Raw genomic sequence first — 16,354 nt, 5'->3', positions numbered from 1 at the left:
CAATCTGCTGTAGGATATTTGATCACAGTTTGGGAAGCTGTGTCTCTGTTCTACCTCACCTGCCTAAGGCACCGTAACTGAACAGCCAATAACTAGGCAGTATAGGATAGCCTAGACTTCCAGGCAGGGATAGGCACTCTAGAAAGAATCTGAGGCACCACAGATTAGCCGTTGAGATGAGGAGGAAGTCAGATGTACTGTACTGAGGAGAGGGAATACACCATGTGCCAGGATGTAAATTAATATAAATGGGTTAAGTTTTAAGAGCTACTTGGGAACAAGCCTAAGCTAAGGCCAAGTTTTCATAATTAATAAAAAGTGTCCCTATCATAATTTGGGAGCTGGCAATTCAAGGAAATACCCATCTGCAGCAATCCAAAATGGAATCGTTTATAATATCAACTTTTATAGGTTCTTTCTCAGTTTGCTGCCAATAATCTGAGGTGCCATAAGTTAGTTGTGACAATGAAAGTGCTAAAAGCAAACTGGTTGTTAAGTAGATTGATAAAGATCCCAGTAAAATACAGGGGACGCAGAGTTAGATAGCTGGGCTCTTCTTTCTCAATATACCTTTTGCAGCTTTCAAAACTTTGCACAGATTTGCTGTTCATTTCAATTACAATTATTCTATTTGTTACATTTGTTTACATAATTTGTGCATATGTGTACACGTGTGCACAGGCCAGTGCATATGGAGGTCAGAAAACAACTTTGAAAAGTCGGTTGTCCTCTTCTGCTATGCACAGGCTCCAGGGATCAAACTTAAATCATTAGGCTAGGCAGCAGTTACTTTACCTGCTTGTCATCTCACCTCCTCTTGATAATCTGTCTTTCTGTCTGTCTGTCTGTCTATTTTGCAATGCTGGGATCGAACCCAGAAACTCATACGTGCTAGGCAAATGCTCTGCCACTTATATACCCAATTTTGAAACAGAGCTTATTAAGTTGCCCAGGCTGACTTTGAACTTGCTCTATAGCCAAGCAGTACTTAAACTTTGATCTAAACTCCTGACTAGCTAAGATACCAGGCCTGAACCACCCGATCCAGATCAATGTACAAAATCTAATTAGCAAATTTCCAGAGGCTGTCTTGCTTTACGAACTGCTCATGCAGTCAGCTTCAATAACTTCTTAGTCGCTGTGCTAATGATGACAAAAATTTCAATCATGGCATATCAAATTTATTTCTAAACACTAAGAGTATAGAGAACATCAAGAAAATTTTTAGAGAAAATTATTGTTGCTGGAAGCTTTCAAACGGCAGTCATTATCCTGAGACAGGAAAGATACATTAATCTCACCATGTTTTTAATACCCTAGCAGTTTCTGGGCACATGATTATTGATCTCATGCGCAGAAGAAAATAAAATATGAGGTGACACAAAATAGAAATGTGTCCGTTGTTTTTCTGACTCATGTAGAATGCTTTTTTATTCTTTGTTTTGAGACAGGGTCTCTCTACATAGCACTGGCTGTCCTGGAACTTGCTATATAGACTAGACTGGCCCCAGACTCACAGAGATTCAACTGCCTCTACTTCCTGAGTGCTGGGATTAAAGGTGTCTACCACCACTCCTGGCATAAAATGTTTTTAAAGCTCAGTAAAGTTATAAAAAAACATGTGGATATGGAGGGCTCCATTTATCCACAATAAAGCCAGAGATATCCCTTTAAAATCTGAATCTATTTTGTTTCATTGCCACAACTGGAATGATTTTATTCGCTTTAAATTAAGACACACAGGGAACCAAGATATTTCTGTCCATTCTGCAAAATATTCTATTTTGACTAGTCATTTTCTCTTTCTTTTCTTTTTGAGCAGGGTCTCACTATGTAGCCCTGGCTGGCCTGGAACTTACTATGAAGACCAGGCTGGCCTCCAACCCTGCCTGCCTCTGCCTCCAGAGTGCTGGGATTAAAGGGGTGTGCCACTAGGCAAGTCACTCATTTTCAAACAGTGCTATTTTCTCCTCTGTAGGATATTGGCAGTTCATGAAGACATTTTTTTTTGTCAGAATGAGACTGAGCCTGATTGCTGTCTCCTCCCATTTTATATTCCTCTCTAATGCTGGGATTAAAGGCGTGCACCATAACTGCCCGGTTTCTATGCCAAACTAGTATGGCTACTGGAATTAAAGGTATATGTCACCACTGCCTGGTCTGTAAGGCTGACCAGGGCGACTGTTTTGCTCTGATGTTCAGGCAAGCTTTATTTATTAAAATACAAATGAAATATCATTATAGAAATAGGCAAACAAAACAAACAAACCAGATGTCTTCGTTAGGGTTTTTAGTGCTGTGAAGAGACACCAACCACAGCAACTCTTATGAGGAAAATGTTTATTTGGGGTGGCTTGCTTACAGTTTCAGAGGTTAGCCCATTATCATCATGGTGAGGAGATGGCACTGTGAAGGTAGATGTGGTGCTGGGTCTGAGAGTCCTACATCTTGTAGGCAAAAGGAAGTCAACTGAGACACTGGTCAGTATCTTGAGCATAGGAAACCTCAAAATCCACCCCCACAGTGACCCACTTCCTCCAACAAAGCCATACCCACTCCAACAGTGCCACACCTCCGAATAGCGCCACTCCCTGTGAGACTCTGGGGACCGATTACATTCTATCTACCACACCAGAATAGAACAAAACAAACAAGCAAACAGGGGGCGGGGGAGCATGAGAAGCGTACACATACAGACACAGAGACACATGTGTGGGAAAACCCACAAAAAACAGATCCGAAACCATAATATATAAGCAAAAGACTAGTAAGATATAGATAGATGCATAGATAGATGTATATATACCTCAACACAGATAGATAGATAGATAGATAGATAGATAGATAGACAGATAGATACATACATACATACATACATACATGCATGCATATATACTCATACACACAGATAGATAGCTGTGTGTGTGTATATATATATACATCTATATAAATGTATGTTTACATAGATAGATAGATAGATAGATAGATAGATAGATAGGCAGGCCCAGGCAAAGCATTATGAGACAAAATGACCTCTCCAAATACCCATTAGCTAGTTCTGTGTTGACCACCTATTACTAGGCATGGGACCTCACTTGAGTGTGGTTTATATATCTACTGAGACTCCATTGAAGAAAACTAATTTCTCCTTTGTGAATGTTTGTCACTTGGAGATAACGCCTTGGTTAGAGATGGGATCCACTTTCCCCTCTCTGAGCTGAGACCCTTCTGGCTTCAACCTGTGCAGGCCCTGCGCATGCTGCCACCATTTCTGTGAGTCCATACATGTGTCAGTCCTGCCTACTACTAAAATAAGCTCATCTGACTTTTTACTAATGTAAGACTTTAAGACAATCCTGAAGCCATTTTTGACAATTCTGAATCCTCTCAGCCTCTGTGCCATAGTGCTTCCCCTCCTCCCCTGGGAACCAAGGACCTAACAGCTACACTCGCACGTACTCAGTTCCTGAACAATTACCCATATACGTATGCTTTGATTCGGTCCCCTGGGAAACGGGGTCAAAATGACCTCTTACCTCATCTGATCTGGCAACAGCTCTCCAGTCAATTATTGGTAATAGCCCTTTCGAATAAGCCAATCAGAATAGTCAAAGAACAACCGCCCTTGCTTCTGTGGCCCCTTTAAAAGTTGACTGTACCAGCTATTCGGGGTCCCTTGGCTTCCCGAATGCTGGGGGACCCTGTCATGACAGAATTAATAAAATCCTCATGCTTTTGCATCGGCTGTGGTGTGTGAGATGGTCTCTGGGGGCGACTCCTTCTCGGTGTTTGGACGCTAGAGTCCAACATTAACATGAGTGAGAAGAAAGAGTGGTTTCCTGGTTATTGGAGCCCCGAGCATATACATGGATTCAAAAGCCCATGAGTAGTACGTGCACACTGGAACCCAACATCCTGAAAAGCCCTTCCTGCCTTCCTTTGTCCTTGTCGTTTATACTCATACCATTTTGACATCCAAATACTCCTAAGCATTCCCGTGTGCGTGTGAGAGAATCTCAACTCTCTGAGCCCTAAAGTCTGAACAAGCCTGGCTTTCTCAGAAGCATCTACACCAATCCACACCCCCGTTCTCTTCTGAGAGTTCTCCCAGTTGTTCCTGCTACTTGCTAATGCTCTCGCAGACCTCTGTCCTTGTGTGTTTCTCCACACAAGATCTCCTGAAATGGAACCTGAGAGGTTTTATTTGCCTTTACACATCCCAGCCATTGTTCCAAGTCTGTCTCATTACCATCTCTTTTGAGGAGTCTTTCCTTTGCTTTTTTGGTACAGATTTGTAAGTGGTGCATGTAACCATTGTTCTCAAAGCACTTCTCTCCCACAAGTACATCCATTTCTTTTCCACATAATTTAATTCCCAGTTCTACAAAGTCAACCTCCCCTAGCACAGGCTCAGTTTTGCATGTCATACCCCAAAAGTGTTTCAAAGTTGCACAAAACTAAACTGACTAATTTAAGCCAAAAAGTGAAATTCTAGTAGTTTGACACCTCGGAGGTGAAGGACAGTCCCATGAATGACATTGTCAGTTCATTCTTCACATCACTGCTCAGAGTAAAACAGTTTCCAATATCCTTGATCAACAAGAAATGCTACAATTTTGATGTCTCCACCTCACCCATGCTCACTTTTTTTATTCAAAATTTTTATACAGTTTTAAGGGGTGTTGGTTTTTGAGACAAGATTTCTATATGTAGCTTTAGCTGTCCTGGAGCTAGCTGCGAAGACCAGACTGACCTCAAACTCACAGATCTACCTGCCTCTGCCTCTCAAGTGCTGGAATTAAAGGCGTGCACCACCATTGCCTAGTTATCTAATATTTTTTATCATATTCTTTCTCGTCCCCCCAACTCCTCCTAGATTCTCCCCACTTCCCAAACCATCCAACTTTGTTTTTTCTCTCTCCCTGTCTTTCTTTTTCTGTCTCCCTGTCTCTCTCTTTATCGATCGATCTATCTATCTACAAATATTAAACTCAAAACAAAGCCGGATGATAGTGTTACACGCCATTAATCCCAGCACTTACTTGGGAGGCAGAGGCAGGTGGATCTCTGTGAGTTTGAGGCCAGCCTGGTCTACAGGAGCTAGTTGCAGGACAGGCTCCAAAGCTACAGAAAAACCCTGTAGTAATAGGGATGGCAGGGCTGCATCCCCAGCACCCGGCCGCCCCTATGGCTAGCTTTACCCAAAATAATTACACAGACACTGTATTCTTTTAATCACTGCTTGGCCCTTTAGTCCTAGCCCTTACAGGCTAATTCTCACATCCCGATCAACCCATCTCTAATCATCTGTGTATGGCACCCCAAGGTGCGCTTACCGGGGAGATTCTAGCCTAGTCCATCCTGGGTCGGAGCTTCATCCAGGGAGCAGGGCATGGCGTCTCTCTCAGGCGTCTGCTCCAGAGAGGAGAGCTGTGGCTTCTCTGAGCTCACTTCCTCTTCCTCCCAGCATTTTGTTCTGTTTACTCCTCCCACCTATCCTCTAACCAATAAAATGGGCCAGGGCAGTGCCTTTATTAGCCAATGACCTTCCTCCATCAAAACCCTGTCTCAAAAAACCAAAAAGAGCCGGGTGATGGTGGCGCACACCTTTAATCCCAGCACTCGGGAGGCAGAGGCAGGCGGATCTCTGTGAGTTCAAGACCAGCCTGGTCTACAAGAGCTAGTTCCAGGAGAGGCTCCAAAACCACAGAGAAACCCTGTCTCGAAAAAAACCAAAAAAAAAAAACCAAAAAGAAAAAAATCAAAACAAACAAACACACACATTCAATCCATTTTGGTTTGGCCAATTATTCCTGGGTATGGGGCCTGCCTGGCGTTTCATTCCATGCTCATTTTAGGTGAGGAAATCGCATACAGGGATATTAAAAAAGCTCATCAAATTTTGTAAGTTAATCAATAGCTATAATCGTGATGAACTTTGTCTTATTTTTCACAGGTTAACATTTTTGTTAGTCACAGAAAGTTAATCACTACTGCTTGGAAATAAAAATTAATTCAGAGAAACCAGGTAAATGAAAGTCCGCCAACTTTTCTAAGGTAGGATTTTTTTAAAGCAAGTTCTGACTGGGCAGTGGTGCCGCACGCCTTTAATCCCAGCACTTGGGAGGCAGAGGCAGGCAGATCTCTGTGAGTTTGAAGCCAGTCAGATGTACTGAGCTAGTTCCACAACAGCTAGGGCAACAAAAGAAACCCTGTCTTGGAAAACAACCAAATAAATCAATAACTGCAAGATCTCTCTGTGTAGCCTTGGTTGTCCTGGAACTGACTATGTAGGTGAGGCTGGCCTCCCAAGTGCTGGAAGTCAAGGTGTGTGCCACCATGCCCAGCTTTCAGACAAGAATTGAATGGTCAGTTTCTTCAATGAGCTGTGTCTCATCTTGGGAATGGAAATGCTATAATGAATTTCCTCTACTAGAAGCCTAAAAGCAAGACTTAGCTGACATTTTGTCCGATATGTGCATGTTTCCACTGTTGCCCGGGTTTGTTAAGTAAGGATTATAGAGGGCCACTGTTTTGGATTTAGAACCTGCATGAGGTCTCAGGAAACATGCCAGAGCAAAATGCAATCACTCTTTCAAAATGTCTCAACTGAGTAGAAATTTTAAGGAAGCAGATAGATCTCAACAACCCAGCTTTTCCAGAAAATCCAGGGTTCCCGTTGACTTGAGTCATTCAAGATAAGGAAATCTCTTCTACTTATTAACTCTTACTAAGACTACTCTAAAGGCACTTGATGTTAGCCAACTCTGTGTGTGTGTATGTGAATGCACATGTGTGTTTATATGTGTATGTGTATATTAATCTGGTCTCAATTTCCATCTTACAAAACCCAATGTTCTGCTATTGCACAGTGCAAACTTTAATGCTATTTTGTAGAAGAGAAGCTGCCCCAATTCATGAATCACAAATAAAAGTCAATTATATCGATTACTGCATCTATTGCTTTTGCCTCTGGGCAGTTCTAAGAATTTTGTCATGACATTTTTTTCTAGCACGAATTTATTGCAACCATGTTCTATGGAGTAGTATTATTCAGCCTTAATTCTCAATTTTGCTGCTAGTTGGGCAGTCAGGTTTAGGCCTCTTTGTACAGATTTCTTATGCAAACCTCTACAAATGTGGGTGGGAGGCATCAGGTGATATAACCTTTAAATTATATAGTCTCGGCTCCCTAACAGCATCTTAAGCATACCCTTATTCTCACTGATGCAAAAGGCAAATGAATTACCCAACGCCTCAGAGTTTCCAATGCAGAGACCTGGCCAACAATAATGAACTTGAACCCTCTACTATCTGAATTTCATCTCAACAGCCTTACAATGAGAAATAATTGTGTGGACTGCACATGCACGTGCACACGTGCCCACACACACATTTGACTCCCATCACTATAAATCAGAGATGTAAAATCTTATTTTCAGACACTTGCCTTTCTTTTGCCCATGTCAGACATGATCAATTGATCATGGATTTTTTTTTCTTTTGGGTGTAAAGGAAACATTACTTTCCATATTAAGTTATTTAGCCAACCAACACGGATGAAATTCTTTTGTAGTGACAGACAGGGAAAGATAATCGAAATGCAACTTTGAATTAAGGCAGGCTATTGAGGGTCTAGGCACTCAGCTGAAGTGGAAAGTTTGGATAGTTCCTGAATTTCATTTATTGCAATTGTGGCAACAATTTACATTAAGGGGGTCCGGGGATCACTATCTGTGGCCCCTTCTTTCCACTTACCTCGCATCGTCATCATGAGTTATGGTCTAGAGGTCTTGAATGGCTTTGTTTTCTCTGCCAGTTAAGGAGTTAAAAGGAGCGAAAATCTCCAGGGCATTGGGAGAAGACAGCAGCAGACAGAAGCAGCTGGTGAAGAAAAGGTTTTTTATTGGAGGTGAAGAAGTACACACACACACACACACAGCACAGCACACACACAATGCACAACTGCAAAGCAATGGGGAGACTTGGGAAGCTGAAGCCCAGTCTCTATTTCGGGGGTGGGATTTTTAACGGTCTTTTTAAAAAAAAAAAATTATTACGTACACAGCCTTCTGCCTGCACGTATGCCCGCAGGCCAGAAGAGGGCACCAGATCTCATTACAGGAATCACCAAGTGGTTCCTGGGAATTGAACTCAGGACCTCTAGAAGGACAGTCAGTGTTCTTAACCTCTGAGCCACCTCTCCAACACCTTTCAAGGGGTTTTTGAGTGGGCCTTTCTTTCCCAGTTTAGGAATGGTCAGTTTGCACAAAGGCAGGGAGGCTGGGGTCCACAAGGCTGGGGTAGGTTCTGGTTTGTCCTTAATCTTGTTGGACTGGGAGGGGGGCCTTACCAGACCTTTTTGTTCTCCAAACAGGGTCTCTCTATGTAGTCTGGGCTGGCCTGGGGCTTGCTATGTAGACCAGGTTGGCCCCAAACTCACAGAGATCCACCTAGGGCCTTTGTTTTAAGGTGCCAGTCTTTTGTCTCTGGTGAGGAAGAAGATGAGGAAGAAGTCAGACAGGGAATGGGTCTAGCTCCTGAGCCCCAGCAAGGAATCAGAAGTTTCCCTCAGGGTATGAGTTAAGAAGTGTTTTTCAAAACCCAAATCTCGATTGGTTTTTATGAATATTATAAAACCGTAAAATAATTTTCATTTCCTCCGTTCTGTGGCCCTTTAGAAGCTTAGATCCTCACCTACTTTCCACCTTCCGATACTGTTCTATATCTGATGGTTTGCGGTTAGATGTCTTATTCACCCTTAATAAACTTTTCCTCCAATTCTTAATATTTCTCTTGCAGAATGTTGTGTATATTTTAGTAAGTTGCTTCAAATCATTTCTGGAAGATAAAGGATAACTAATGTTATCAAAACTAAAGCAGTCACTTATACAGGGTGAGGAACTTAGGAGGTGCCCCAAGAGGTAACACAGGCCAGTACGCATGCGTGGTAAGAGGGTTCTAAAAGAGAACCCTTCAGTTTGAGAGGACCGCTCTGATAGGCCAGTAGGAGTGTCTAAAGCGGAGGTGGGGGGGAGCGATGTAAACCAGCCAAGTTTGGGTACCATGGAAATGGCCCCACCAGTAAGGGGAGGTAGATGGTGCAGCCCAGAGGAAGAGGCGTGGCCTAGGCTTCAATTGAACCATGAGGACATGGTTACATATGGAGGCGGGCTGGTGGAGTGGGCGGGGCGCAGAATTAGCTCGAGTGTGAGAGAGTGGCCACTGCCGGAGGACTAGGGCGTGAACAATTCAGTTCCTGGCTGTGGTCAGAGTCCCAGTCATAGGTATACCTGCAGAACAACAGCAGAAAGAAGGCGCCCAGCCGGCCGGATCGCTAGGGCGAGCGCTGCCGCAGGGCGGGACTTCCGGTTATCATGCGTGCTGGTCAGAAGTCATGAACACACGTAGTGTTGTGACGTGAGGGGGTGTATCCAACATGGCTGCGCGCATGAAACAGTGTGCCTGGAGTCCTCGCGGACTCGATCCCGGTAAGTGCGGGCAACTCTGTGTAGCATTAGCAACAGTGTAACATGGCCTTCTGAGAGGACAAGCCCTTGGCCCTTACACTATCGCGCTCTATCGTGGATCTGGGAGACCTGTAAGATGTAGGACCCCGAGTCTAGCGGAGGTCCTGCCGAGCAAGGAAGGTGTAGGGTGTCGATTGGCCGGTTATCAGTGTTCTCTCTTCTATAAAGGGTCACCAGATGACCTCTGAAGATGGTTTCCACTTGGGAGGTGACGAGACTGTGTTGGACTCTAGCGTCCAAACACCGAGGAGGAGTCGCCACCAGAGACCATCTCACACACCACAGCCGATGCAAAAGCATGAGGATTTTATTAATTCTGTCATGACAGGGTCCCCCAGCATTCGGGAAGCCGAGGGACCTCGAATAGCTGGTACAGTCAACTTTTAAAGGGGCCACAGAAGCAAGGGCGGTTGTTCTTTGACTATTCCGATTGGCTTATTTGAAAGGGCTATTACCAATAATTGACTGGAGAGCTGTTGCCAGATCAGATGAGGTAAGAGGTCATTTTGATCCCGTTTCCCAGGGGACCGAACCAAAGCATACGTATATGGGTAATTGTTCAGGAACTGAGTACGTGCGAGTGTAGCTGTTAGGTCCTTGGTTCCCAGGGGAGGAGGGGAAGCACTATGGCACAGAGGCTGAGAGGATTCAGAATTGTCAAAAATGGCTTCAGGATTGTCTTAAAGTCTTACAACTGCATCTCTCGAAACCGAGGCTGAAGAAGCTGGAACTTCTCCGGATCCGCGTTATTAATATCCCGACTGTGATACTCACCACCATCTCCAGGGTAGGCATTGGCAGCACACTATGTCTGAAACACAATTCTGAGCCTTTCCACGCCTTGGTTTCTTACGTCCTTTTCCTTTTGTGCCCTGCCCCAGATCGAGAGAAGAGGAACTTCCAAAATAATGAGTCACTGGGATCCCTGTGACAGCCGGAGTTAAAAGTTACTGGGCCGAAGCTGCTGGAAACTCGTGACTGTACTCTTCCTCGTTTGTTTATAACAGAGAGAGAGAGAGAGAGAGAGAGAGAGAGAGAGAGCGCTTGAGAAATACTTGGCTGTGTACACCTTCATTGGGATAATCTCTTCCGTGTCACTCCCGAAGGCCTCTGTTGCTTTTTTTCCTGCTTTCTTTGCTGTCACTCTGCCGGCCTTCTTTCTAGTCAAAGGTTTTGCTGATGTGTGTAGAACAATCTGAAATCCCTAGTGAGCAAAGCAGTCCTGTGCATCTCTCGGGGCAAATGCACACAGGCTGCTTGGGAGCCCCCTGTGAACCCAAATTCACCCCACTCCCTATAGCTGTTCTTCAGTATTTTGGAAACGAAAACTTCCCCCGTTGTTTTTCTCCTTTCCTTCAGGTATTTTAAAGTCCGAATTTCGGGATTCACCAAAAGCAACCAGGTCCCGGGTCTCTGCCTTTCCACACCTCTGTTGCTTTCTGGAGCCGGACCACCATTGCTTAGAACTGGACCGCAAGTGCGGTCAAGTGCATTGCAAGTGGAAGTAAGTGTGAGGGAAATGATGGCCGAGGCCGTCCTCTGCCACGGGTCAGACATCTGCCAGCGGGAATGCGGAGTGGGGCTCCTCTGAATTGTTAGTGGGCAAGGCGAAGAGAGCGCTTGCTCTTACAGCTCTAGATGAACTTAAGTTTGTCCTCCCTGGACAGGTCCACATAAGTTTCAACTTCTGTTGTGGACAGTTATTATTTTTCTCCCCTTGGTGTTTTAGGTCCCTGCATGTTATTTCGTATCCCTCTGCAAATTATTGTGAAGATGGAGTCTGGTCCAGAGGTCCTTGCTAGCAGGGCTCTCGAAGCCTCTCTCCCTATACTTCTGACTTGGAACTGAGCCTGTGAGTACTGTAGTTCCCTTAGCAGAGCCAAAAGGCTTGTTGGGTTTAGAAAAGTCTCATGCTAAGCATGTATACTTAGGGTGATGTTGACACTCCAGCAGGGGATTATATGCCTGAAGAGCTGTGAGCATGACTAGGATGCACACAAAAGCACCCCCCTTTTATAAAGTTGTAGCATACTATAATTATGCCATGAAGAAAGCGGACAAGAACTGCGAGCAGTTTCAAGTATCTCAGAGTCTAGTCTATCCTGTTGGGAGTTATCATTTTTGGTAAAGTCACTCCATATACTGCAACTTTTTTTCTATGGATCTCAACTTGTCCAGAGTTTGGATTTTAACATTGGCAAGCAGTTCAGGGTTAATTCTAGCTGGCCAATTTGTACTTGTGTGCCCTACTTTGAACATGGAAAGTCGGGGGAATTAGAAGATGTTTCTTCACATCCCTCCATGTTCTTTTCTTGGAAATTAAATCCAGGTCATGCTAATGCCACACAATAGACAGTAATTACGTATAGGAAGTAGTCGTTTTCTTATATATCTATTTTGAATTAAGTGTATATGCCTGCCTGTCTGCCTGTGTGCTTCTGCTTGTGGACACTAAGGTCAGAAGAGGGCATTACATCACCGGGAACTGGAGTCACGCACAGTTGTGAGCAGCCTGGTGTATACTGAGACTCGAACTTAGCTCTTTCTTGACCTTGGAGCCATCTCAGCCCCAGGAGGTGGTTATTCTCAATTGGATGCTGCCCTGAGCACTGAGATGTGGAAGGGCATTTCTGACCTATGGGTAGCACCTTCCCCACAACGATCACATTCAGAATGTCTGAAGACATTTCTGAATTTCCCCTGCGCAGGAGAACAAAATAATGTTAAAAAACAAAACAAGACGCCGAGACAAGGATAAGCGAATACACACTTAAACTTGTATGTGTGTGAATGCTGATGAGTTTAATGAAATGGCTAACAGCTTTCAAGCAGTTAATATATTTCTAATATTAACAATGAATTTATTTTCAAATATTGCTTTATGAGTTTGTGTTTTTCCTCTTTGCAGCTTATTAATGTAGGAAAATTAGTTCATTACCAATTGTAGTTCCACTTGATCCTTGAGAACTGTATCATGAACATACTGCTACTGTCAGTTTATTTTCTTCAGCATTGATTGTGGTCTCATTAAATGAATGAGCCTTGACCAAAACAATCTCTGGCTGCTGTTTATGCTGTTATTCTACCTAGATTATTTAGAATGCTGGTACTTCATGTTCTTAGACTTAAAATAGAAAAAGTCATGTTTATTTAATTACTACTGTTTTATATGACTGAGGAATTCTTTTGCTCTGATTTTTTTGTTTATTATTTGTTTTTATTTATGGAAGTTGAAAGCTGAAGGCCGAAGTCAGTATGCTCATATTAGGATTGCTTGCTGGGTTCAGTCCCAACCAAGAAAACAAAAAGTAGTGGCCCATGGAATTACTTGATTAACTCTCCATATTGTATGTCATGTTCACGTTTCTAAGTTGTTTTTAAAATTAGGGCACAATTGCCTTGATTTGGCTTTTAGAATGTTACACTGTCTAACCTGATCCGGTTTTTGCTACTCTACTGAGCATATGTCCTCTTGTGATTACCCACCCCTCACCTGCTTAGTTACAAAAACGATATTCATTGTTTCTGGCAGTTTCATGGGCAGGGGAAGACCTGGTGGATGCTCAAGACCAAGAATGCCCAAGATTGCTGAGCCTTAAATAAAGGTAAAATGCAAACTCCTTTGTTAGTTCCTACAACACAAAACTGATCATGGACTGCTGTTTCTAGTAAGAGGGCTGCCACCCTGTCTTTAACATTCTCCTTCAGGTGTTTAAATCTGATCTCTTGGAGGCTGCATCACTGAGAGGTGTAGCTTTTTCAGAAACAGCATTTCAGGACTCCCTTGAGCTCTGTGTTTATATCTTTGCTGGCTGGAAGTCATCTTTGGCTGTGAACTAAGATTGCTGTCTGCTGTTTTCTTAGACAGTAGGCTGTAACTGTTGACCATTCTGACTTGTAGTTTAACAGCTTGTACATGTTAGTTACTTAAGATGAAAGCAGCCAAAGAGAGCCATTTAGTATAATATCTAATGAAATTGCCTAGTCACCTAGAAAAGAAAGGAGACACGAGGTTCTAAGTCATACAGGTGGAATTTTGTTTTGCTAATTCTTAATGAGATGTAACAGATGTGAGCTAGAATGGAAATAGCACAAATATAATGTTATTGCAGTAATTCTTAATGCTCATGGCCTCTGTACCTTTTGAAAGATGTGAACCATGGCTTACACTTGGTGCCTGCAGTACCAAGGCAGGAGTTCCAAGACATTCTGGGCTGCATAGCTATGAGACCCTGCCTCACACAAAGGAAAATAGATAGATGTGAGTGGGACTCTCTGAAATACAGCAGCCACAAGTCACTTGTTTGCAAATAAACTTTAATTTCATTAAACTTTTATAACTGACTGTGCCTACTCCTTGCTATATTTCTATTGCACGTTTTTAATCTTCAGAGAAGGTTGTTTCAGACAACAATGCCCAGTGTCATGACTGTATTGCTGAGTCTCCCAGTTTTCCAGTTAATTTGGACGGCCATCAGACATAGAGAACTATAGTATTAACAGACTTGTTTTGCTAAGTCTTCACAAAGAATTTTCATGAAGGACAGGATGCCCAGAGTCTTCTTTCATTAACTTTCCAATAACCTTAAACGGTGGCTAGATAGGAACCCCCTGGATTTGTTGAGTATAAGGCTATCTCAGCTCCCTGGGACTAACAAGAAGCCCTGGAGCTAAACACAGGAAATGTAGGCTTCATTCCCTGTACTAATCATGGCTTGTGATTCCACTGTTAGTCAGTTCAGCCTCAGCATTTCCCCCACAACCCTGATAGTCCAGCAGGTCAAACTGTGCTCCTATGACTGTCATTAACGCCTTAAGGAGAGCCTGTCTGTGCATCCCTGCATAAGGCCCTATGGAGAGCCTGTCTATGTATCCCTGCATAAGGCCCTATGGAGAGCCTGTCTATGTATCCCTGCATAAGGCCCTATGGAGAGCCTGTCTGTGTATCCCTGCATAAGGCCCTATGGAGAGCCTGTCTGTGTATCCCTGCATAAGGCCCTATGGAGAGCCTGTCTGTGTATCCCTGCATAAGGCCCTATGGAGAGCCTGTCTGTGTATCCCTGCATAAGGCCCTATGGAGAGCCTGTCTGTATATCCCTGCATAAGGCCCTATGGAGAGCCTGTCTGTATATCCCTGCATAAGGCCCTATGGAGAGCCTGTCTATGTATCCCTGCATAAGGCCCTATAGAGAGCCTGTCTGTATATCCCTGCATAAGGCCCTATGGAGAGCCTGTCTGTATATCCCTACATAAGGCCCTATGGAGAGCCTGTCTATGTATCCCTGCATAAGGCCCTATGGAGAGCCTGTCTGTGTATCCCTGCATAAGGCCCTATGGAGAGCCTGTCTATGTATCCCTGCATAAGGCCCTATGGAGAGCCTGTCTGTGTATCCCTACATAAGGCCCTATGGAGAGCCTGTCTATGTATCCCTGCATAAGGCCCTATGGAGAGCCTGTCTGTGTATCCCTGCATAAGGCCCTATGGAGAGCCTGTCTGTATATCCCTGCATAAGGCCCTATGGAGAGCCTGTCTGTGTATCCCTGCATAAGGCCCTATGGAGAGCCTGTCTATGTATCCCTGCATAAGGCCCTATGGAGAGCCTGTCTGTATATCCCTGCATAAGGCCAAAGCCTTTGAAGATGTTCTTTGGTTCTGTAGGAAAAGCACAGCCCCCATGACAAAGACAGGCTAGAAAGCCAGTGAGGATGGAGAACAGTGCTGCCCGGCAGGTCGGGGAGAAGCCACAAGGATCATTCTCCGTTTTCTAATGGGTTAGGAAAGGGAAAAGGAAACTCATTTTAGTGATTCTTTTTAATAATTAGTTTATTATTTTATGTGCATTGGTGTTTTGCCTACAGGTATATCCTTGTGAGGGAGCAAGATTCCCTAGAACTGGAGTTCCAGACAGTTGTGAGCTGTCATGTGGGTGCTGGGAATTGAACCCAGGTCCCCTGGAATGGCAACCAATGGTCTTAACCACAAAGCCATCTCTCCAGCACCCTAATTTTAGTGATTTTGTTGTTGTTGTTGTTGTTGTCTGTCTATTTTGGTTTTTTGCTTTTCTGAGACAGAGTCTCTCTGTTTAACAACTCTGGCTGTTCTGTAACTGGCCTTGCAGACCAGGCTGACCTCAAACTCACAGAAATCTGCTTGTCTCTACCACCCAAGTGCTGGAATTAAAGGCATACACCACTATCACCCAACTCGGCTCTCTTTGCCAGTTTTAACAGAGACCTTATTCATTGGCTTTGAATTCTGCAGCTAGCAGTTACAGTATGCCAGAGGGGAGGATGTATCATCTCTGTGGCAGGCGTCTTTGAAACAAAATCAAGAGCTGGATGTAGTGGCATTGGAGAGGCTGAGCGAGGGGTTTAGGGTTCAAGGCCAGCCTGGGATACGGAACAAGACCCTCTCTCAAAAAAGAATCAGAGTCATTTGAGGAATTTCTGAAAAGATGTCCATTCTGATCAGATTATACTATTAAAGACAGAATGCCATTTAAAATCTGTGTTCCAGTTGGTTTCTGAAATACAAAGCTCTCTGAAGAGCAAGTTATTGTATACTATAAAAAATGAAAGCAGTGGCTTCAGGTCTGTTGAGAGATAAAAAGAACACCATGTCAGACGGTGGTAATAAAAGTCTGTTTTCAGAAGCTGCAAGCCTGGGCATGCTTTCCCTGCTCCTTTGGGCTTTCTTACTCTTTCTCGGAAGGCTCCGCCCCACTTTCTAATAGGAACATACTGCTCCTAGTCTAACAGTTGAGTGGTGCCCCATTTTCAGCGATTGGCTTCTGCTATTTAGTAGTTCTGCCTTCTTTCTTTTA

The 16,354-nt window shown here is 43.8% G+C and overlaps 1 long non-coding RNA gene across 1 annotated transcript; it reads left to right on the top strand.

Moving 5' to 3' along the window:
* Positions 1-10,151: 10,151 nt before the first annotated feature.
* On the top strand, positions 10,152-15,497 carry LOC121439526. Its single transcript, XR_005973259.1, has 6 exons — positions 10,152-10,317; positions 10,412-10,510; positions 10,890-11,034; positions 11,260-11,382; positions 13,063-13,135; positions 15,390-15,497. It is a non-coding gene; the product is annotated as an uncharacterized LOC121439526 (long non-coding RNA).
* Positions 15,498-16,354: the final 857 nt, after the last annotated feature.

This window comes from Microtus oregoni, unplaced genomic scaffold (genome assembly GCF_018167655.1).
Source record: "Microtus oregoni isolate MIOR12 unplaced genomic scaffold, Mior012 000061F_ref0000440, whole genome shotgun sequence".
Classification (NCBI taxonomy): domain Eukaryota; kingdom Metazoa; phylum Chordata; class Mammalia; order Rodentia; family Cricetidae; genus Microtus; species Microtus oregoni.
This window is presented reverse-complemented; position numbering and strand designations above follow the sequence as displayed.